Genomic DNA, 8,605 nt, shown 5'->3' on the forward strand with positions numbered 1-8,605 from the left:
GTTTTAGTTCTCTCCATTTCCTAACAAATGATATTGTTTTATTCTGTCTAATTGCTATGTAAGATTCTATTATATACATGGGACCACATTTTTCGGATACATTCACCTATTCTAGAGCATCTGGCTTGTTTCCATATCTTGGCTGTTGTGAGTAGTGTGGCACTCTCATAAAATTTGTGCTGCATAAAGGAACAGTGTATAAAACTAGCCATGAAGAAATTAAAACAATCTGATTTATTTCCATCTCTTACCCTTTCTTCCACCCCTACTTGCCCATGAAAATTCTTTTTTTCTTCTAAGATTCCTTCCTGTCTTCATGATAAAAAAAAACAACTAGATTTTGCATGAGGGAGAAAATCCAATTCATTTTTATTACTTAACAATCATACTGTAATGGATAGCAGAAGAACACATTATTTGCCAGGTAATACACTAGATGTTCAAGGTACAATAATGAAAAAGCCAAATCATAGTTCCAGTCCACAAGGATTTTGAAAGTAATATAGAAAAATCTTAATGGTATGGAAATTATTATTAGAGTACAAGGTACCAGCATAAGGGTAGGATAGTCTCTTCTCCATTATGGGAGTTTCTGAAACATGTGGCTGGTACAAGTAAATGCAAGTAGTATCTGCTTCATTCTTCCAGGGATTAATTAGTTATATGGTAGAGAGTAAAAAATAATTAAATAGCTCATATTTTGGGTTAATTGAACTACCAAACTGTAATACTCAGGACTTACTGACAGAGAACCTCCTGGCATCCTGCCTGAAAAAACTATAGCATATTACCCTCTGCTTGAAGTGCAGAGATACAGAAAAATACACAAGAAGCTACTACACTTTTTTTGTCCTTCCTCATAAAGGAGACAGATGTATGAATGAATTTCTCTGTCCATAAAGAATGGCTGTGGAACATGCTGGCATTAGTAAGAAGAAGCTGTATTTTCCATCTAGATTTCTCCTACTATACTAACTTGTGCCAGTATACTTGCACTGGGAAAATGAAAACCCAAATGGGATTAGAGGCATGTCTCAAGTGTTTGAGTGCCACACTAAGAGGTAAAAGGCTCTGCATTCAAACATTATTATTGCGACAAAAGAAATAAATGCTAAATATGTACATGCATACTTGCTTGAGTTTAGGACTTTTGGACCCTTTCGACACTTTTATTCAAGATGCAGTTTTTCTTATGCCCCTCATGTTCTCAATGTCTTAATGTAATGGCTCAGTGGCCCCGAGCACATTTTATACATACAATTTCTCGGACATGTGTTTGTGGAGAAGTGAGGAAGGATTAGGAAATCTATCCCCATGACACAGTCTCTGGTAAGAGCAGAAGAGGAGTAGACTTCCTTGTAAAATTGCAGCAGACAGATGGAGCTAGAATGGTATGAAAATGAAGGACACGGGAAAGTCATAGAACAAGATCACTTCCTCATCTTTTAGTGTCTTGTCAGTGAGATCCATTAGCTGAATTCCAGCAGAAAGTGTGTTAGATCATGTGTTTCCAACCACTTGACCATAAACAGGGTAGATAAATCATAGAATGTTGATTATAGATGCTCAATTCAAGAGTTGGAAGATAGTGGGTATTGAATAATATCCACTGAGTGAACAAGTGCATCAACCAACAGGCAGTGGCCCTAGTATTTTAAAATGAAAGTGTGAGATAGACAATATAATTATTTTTAGATATTTATGTATAAAATATTTATAATATTCAAAAAAAGGGACAGTAGTGGCTGTAGTGAGTTAATGCCTAATTGCAGACACCTAGACTAACAGCAATTACATTAAGAAACATGTGGAATACTCTCCCAGAACTAAAGAATTTATAATGGAAAAACTATTTAGCTCATTTTTATAAAAAGTTGTGAAATTGATAGTGATTTAGAATCATGGCTTCCAGCAGCAAGAAGCTCAACTATCCATTTCACAAGCAGTATGTATGACTCTGAAGAGTGGGTAGAAGTAGACACTACTTGAAGCTCTGTTACAAGAATAGAACTTTATTAACCCATAGTGAAAAATGTATCATTTGTAGATGTTCCATGTAATGAGGAAGAAAAGAAAATAATTTCTGGTCATTTATTGTGTTTAAGTTACTGTGGGAGGGTAAGGTGAACCTTTACTAGTTTCTACCAATACTGTGTACTTAAAATAATACACTGAGCTTGTGTTCCAAGGTCAGCAGCTAAGGTTGAAAACATGAGCCAGTGTTCCACATACCCAGCTTGTACATGTTAGGGACTAAATTGCAACCATATTTAATATAGCAGGAAAGAGTTGGTGTTATGCAATTGTAAATGACGATGAGCCCCTTAGAGCTGGGTAGGGTCTGCACTTCTGCAATGGAGTACTGGGAGGGAAACTCAGGAGGATGGGGGTTTGAGGCCAGCCTGAAGTGCATATCAAGGCTATGTCAAACAAGGAAACAAAAAAAAAAAAAAACCAAAAGCATCACTTTCAAATATTGAATACAGAGAGGTTTATGAAACTCCCCTGAAACACACACAGCCTAGTCTTCAAAACCTGCATGTATGTAACACTGTAGCTATAATTAAGTGGATCAATTTTACAGTTGGGTGGGTGCAACAAAAAAATGCAGAAACTTCTCCAGGCATAGGAAAAAACATGAAATGTAACAAGTTATAGAGATTCAAACTCTGGCAGATCCAAAGTATGACAGAAACTTTATGAAGTATGGTTTGCTTTTGAGAATCACCACATTGCAAGTCCAGCCTTAAGTTCAATTAATGACTTAAAACTGAGGTGATGTATGGGTGTATTAATCAATATGTACATATGAATATGTATAATTAATATGCATATTAATATGCATGTATATCAGTGCCTGGATACCATAAAATCTTATCCTAAAAAAAAGCCCACAGAAAAATTGATTCTAATGACAAAAATAATCTTTTGAAAATTATGGACCGGGAAGGTACAGTTGCACAGTGATTATGACTATTAAAGTAATAATAATGTAATATAATGTAAAGTAATAGTGTAGTATCTTGCATCTCAGAAGATATTTTGAACTTGGACTTTCATAGTAAAAAAAAGTTTAGACTTTTAGGACTCTTCAAAATGAACAAAACATAGTTTCCATGATGAGATTTCTGTGAGTTTTTGAAGTCCAGACAGAGTATTATGAAAGGAACTTTTTCTACAGCTGGTAGACCTATTTTGGGAATTTGTGGAAATTGTGATGGCAGGCCATAACTAGAAAAAAAAGTGATTGGAGCAATTATATCATAAGTCTTTGGTGTCTTTGTCTTTCTTCATATTTCTCATGAGATGAACTTGCTTTTCTACCACACAACCCAACATCATGATTTTCTGAAAAGTGGGGAACCAATCACCTGTGAACTGATCCCTTTTGAAACATGATCCACAATAAATCTTTCACTTCTGAAATTGGTCAGTGTCAGGCAGTTGGTCACAGAGACAAGTAACAAATATCCAGGGCCACATTTATAGTCCTGTTATACATCATTTCCAAAGCTTAAGCTGTTTTTTATTTCTTCCTGGAAGTCTTACCCAAATTCAAATTATTCTTCAACAATGACAAAAAGTAAGTGTAGTTAAACTTTGGAGTTGAAGATCACCCTTAGAAAATGTATCCCACACTTCAATAATAATGTCTCAGTATGTATCTTTATTATAATAAGATACAAAGCATACCACTAATAAAAAGAAGAATAGAAAGAAGAAATCCAACAAGGTAATTTCCTAAATATAACATTCAAAGAAGAGATTTAGAAATTAAATGTTCTTGCAGATTCTAGCTTATGCAGATGCAAGTTATCTAATCACCACTTTATTAGCTTGCAGATTGGATGTTTGCTAATAGCATCTGTACATTTTGTGCTTCACTGGAGTTATAGGACTCATCACTCTAGTCTGGCTAAGAAAACTCTGTTGCTTTGAGTTTCAATGATGGGAGAAAATTACTACTAAATGTTTAGTAGAACTCACTTTGAGTTTAACATCAAAACCCCAAGTCGTTAGTGAACTGTGAGGGTAGAGCTCATATTCACTGTATTCATCTTCATACTAGAAAGGAGGGGGAACAAAGCCAAAATAACAAGCCTACGTGGGATTTCCAGTGATTCAAATCAATTAAAATTCAGGAGGAGATAAAACAAAAGTCCTGAGCAATTTATTAATTTGTTTACAGCTGTTTGAATATGTAATATGAAAGAGTAGCTTGGGGAATAGCTGTAGATTGGGGAATATATTGATTTTGATGATATTGCTCACAGAAATAGACAAGCGTTTTTGATGTATAAACTGCTACAGTGTAGCTTGTTTAGTGTATTGATTTATGTACTTTGATGGAGTTGTATAAGCCTGCTGTTCTGGGACTCATTGAAAAATGAGATGCCATTTCAATGTGTAAAGGAAAGAGTATATTTAAATGTGAAAAGCCACTGGTTCCTTCCCTTGTTTCACTACAGCCTTCGTTCACTTGGCCAAAGTTTATGCAGTGTCAACAACAAAATCTGCTCCTAATGAGTCTGAAGTGCATCTAAATTAATGACATAAGGGTGCTCATTTAAAGAAACAGCATGCCTAGCAGTATAAAGAAGTAGAACATTTTTATAGGTAAAGACAGAACATAAACATAAAATAATAGCATAGTGTTACAAGACAAAATAATTGAAGTACTAAGAGTACATTTAACAACAAGTTAAACTTACACAAATATTTTATTAACCTTAAGTAGTTGTACAAGTGTTTTCCCTTGATAATTCTCCCCATTCTTCCAAACACACTTTAAACATGGTTTTTTTAGTTGATTTATTTATTGTGAAAGTGATGAACAGAGGGGTTATAGTTTCATAACTAAGGAAGTGAATATATTTCTTATTAAACTTGTTACCTCCTCCCTCATTTTCCTCCTACCATTCTCCCTCCCAATCAACCCCCTCCTGAATTGTACAGTTGTTTTAGCAGATAGTTTTGTAAGTATTGCTGATACACCTTATCATGTGCCATATATATGTTGCAGTGATGAAAAATGTCTTTGCCTATCACAACATATAATAATAGATTATATATTATCTAAAATGGGCATGAGTATTTTAATGATAATTTTAAGTAATAATATTTAGTATTTTATGTTATAGATTTCTATACATTTTTGCTTAATTTTTCATAATTATATCACAATCTCTAGAAGTTTCTTTGCATATAATTAACGTGAAAAGTTCTTGGAAGCTTGAAATATCCTTAGTTTTGTTTGAAATCCTCATTAATATATGCTTCTTTTTACTGCCACACAGTCAAAATTACAATTGATGATCCTTCTTATTCTCCTACAGAATATTGACATAGATAGCTCATTTTTACTTATACTTGCTCAGTTGAAAATTTTGATGTTCCGAATATTTAGTTATTTACATATAATATATATCTAGAAGTACCTATAAAAAGTATACAGAAGTATATATATAAATTAATATGTATATGCATATATATGCAAAGATAAGATGCTCCTTGCAGTAAATATTTAACTTACATATAAATGTTTTAAATATTTTATCTTGACTCAGAAAATTATTGAAAGGACAGTGCTGATGTTGAGCTAGAAATCCTCTTAGATTGATGGTGTCATGCCTAATTTGGGCCGTGTACACGAAATATACTTTGAAATAGAAGATAATCTTGGAAACTAGAGTTGCTGTATCTCCTCAGAATCATTCACTGATGAACTCGTAGAAGTATTTGGTGAAGTTGATGTCCTGAATTTCATTTGTCTTGAGATATTTTCTTTTACACCATAGTAATAAAACAAAATATCAGATACCACTACTCCAAAGTCAAATTGTTCATGCATAAGGAAACTCAATTATCTGTTTCTCTGAAGAAGAAAGTAGGAACTTGTTTAGCAACTCCATGAAGCTCACCATCTCATAAATTTGGCTTTCTCTCTCTTTTTTTTTTTTTTTTGGTCAGTCCTGGGCCTTGGACTCAGGGCCTGAGCACTGTCCCTGGCTTCTTCCCGCTCAAGGCTAGCACTCTGCCACTTGAGCCACAGCGCCGCTTCTGGCCGTTTTCTGTATATGTGGTGCTGGGGAATCGAACCTAGGGCCTCGTGTATTCGAGGCAGGCACTCTTGCCACTAGGCTATATCCCCAGCCCTGGCTTTCTCTTTTGAGATACACATTACTTCATGAGCTGCCAAGTTTCATCTACCAACAATATTTGATGAGATATTGCTCTGACTGCTTCTATTTGTGCTTCGAATAATAAGATTTTTTCTTTGACCCAGTAATTTTTTGTTCTATCTATTCATCCACACAATCATATGTATATGGTTACATATACATGTATAAAAAGTTAGATAGTTAGATTTATATATGCATATATAATAAAACTAATATGTTTATGCTTATAGAATATATATGTATGTATGTATGTAGATGTAAACATACATGTTATATAATAGTATGGCACTGTACATGCAAGCTTTCCATTAGAATTAAATGACAATAACTTTGGGTTTGATTTGCTAATCATTTTCTTTTTTTCTCGCTACAATAGTCATTGGATAGTACTAAGCCCTAAATACTATGAACTAAGGAGAAATTGAACATAGTTGTTGAAGCTGAGATTAATTTACAGTTCTTCCTCCTTGGTGAATAGCTTGTTTACTCTCCTAAAATAAAAAGTCTGACATAAGGAGCATATTTCCTTTACATGTCTTGTATTTATACTCCTAAGCTAAGAGGTAAAATACCAAAATTTTTATTATAAATGAAAAATTTACCATTGGAGCTTATAAAAATGAATAAATAAAGATATTTACTTTGAGTATTGAGACAATTCTTTACTTTGGGTATTGAGATAAAAGATGCATACAGTTTCCTGGAAATTCATGAAATTCAAGTCTGAAAATCATTCCCTGGTGTTAACTAACTAAAATAAAGTGTTCTCATAGATTGAATTCACCTCAAGAGTTTTGTTTTTCTCTTGTTATACAAAATATAGCAGTACAACAATCAAATTAGAAAGGTTACATATTACATATAGGTTCCTAAGCTTAGAAGATGTCTTACTTCATACTATCACTTTTTTTATAAACCCAATTTTAAACTTCTAGAGGAAGTGTATCTCTGTGCTATTTTAATGAGCCTTAATACTTGACTATATTTTAGTACCTAAGTGCATCAGTATCCATCTTTTTGCCTAGGTTAGTGTACATGCTACTCAAGTTGATCCGGTGAATTAAGATCAAGGGGTCAGAAACTGTTTATCATCTGTGGAAAAGAAACTAAATACTCTTTCCTACATGCTTTAAAAAATCCACAGCTCCCACCACCATTTTCCAATATGAGGGCAGTGCTTTGAGTTATCAATATTAGTTCACCATGGGAAGGCACTCATAACTCAAGGATGCAGCCAGCAGAATTGAATTATAGAATAAAAAAGAACTATGACCTTGATGATATTATTTGGTCATTTGATTTAGTCTTGACCGAAGCCAGGCTCTACTTGGAGTTTTTCATTATATGAATCAATAAAACCAGTTTTTTTTTTAGGTCAGTGTGAGTTGGTCTCTATATTACTTTATTGGAACTTAACTCTCCATATTTTATGAGTGCAATGTGATTTATAAATTACTAGTATTTTTCTTCACAAATTACATGTTTTCTGACAAACATAGGATTGACAGATTGAAATTAGATTTTTGAAAGGCTAAATTCACCAATATAGTCATCTGAGTTTGAGTTTACTGAGATATTTAGGAATAGTAGTTGTTAAAATGCCTTGTTGTTTTTAATATTGTTTAATGCCTTGGCCCTTGTTAAAAATAAATTTGAAAACAACTCATTTAAGAGAAGAGAATTACTATGTACTAACAAACTCATCAGTAGTTTATATTTAGTAACTTACATTATAAAATAAATTTAATATGTGTTAAGGCACAATATCAGTGAGTCTTTAGTGGAAATACAGATTTATAGTTTATAATATCATAACTCAAAAAGGAAGAAATGGACATTGATTTTTCAGGATAGGTTATTGATAAAATAGAAAGATGGTTACCCTGATACTTTACTATTTTTTTTTCAATGATAGTAGATGAACTATGAAGCTTATTTGATGTGGTGCATATAGATTTTTCTACCATTCTGGTTACAAAACCCTGTGGTTCCACATATAAAGATATTAATTTTCCAAGACTGGTATATATGTATGTATAATGTGTCTCTTTTTGTGACTGCACATTAATGTAAGGGACAAACAAGTGACCAGATAGTCACAATAAAACTCACCATTTATGTTTTAACAGGAGTACTAGGCAGTTGGGGGACAGAATCATTTATTCATTTCAGTTAATTTTGTAAATTTATACTTTTTTATTTTGAAGGAGGAAATAAAATCGTGTTGAGTGAGTGAAGTTTAACAAGAGCAAGAAAAATGTAAGAGGTTGATGTGCCAAAAGAAAATGCATGAAAAACTAAAGCTCAGAAAATAAAAGTCAATTCACTACAATGGAAAAGCAAAACCAAAAACACTAGTTCCGATTGAACTTGTACTACCTCAATACTCTGAGCTATATGTTCCCCCGTACTTAGAAGGAACT

Source organism: Perognathus longimembris, chromosome 21 (assembly GCF_023159225.1).
Source record: "Perognathus longimembris pacificus isolate PPM17 chromosome 21, ASM2315922v1, whole genome shotgun sequence".
Taxonomy (NCBI): Eukaryota; Metazoa; Chordata; class Mammalia; order Rodentia; family Heteromyidae; genus Perognathus; species Perognathus longimembris.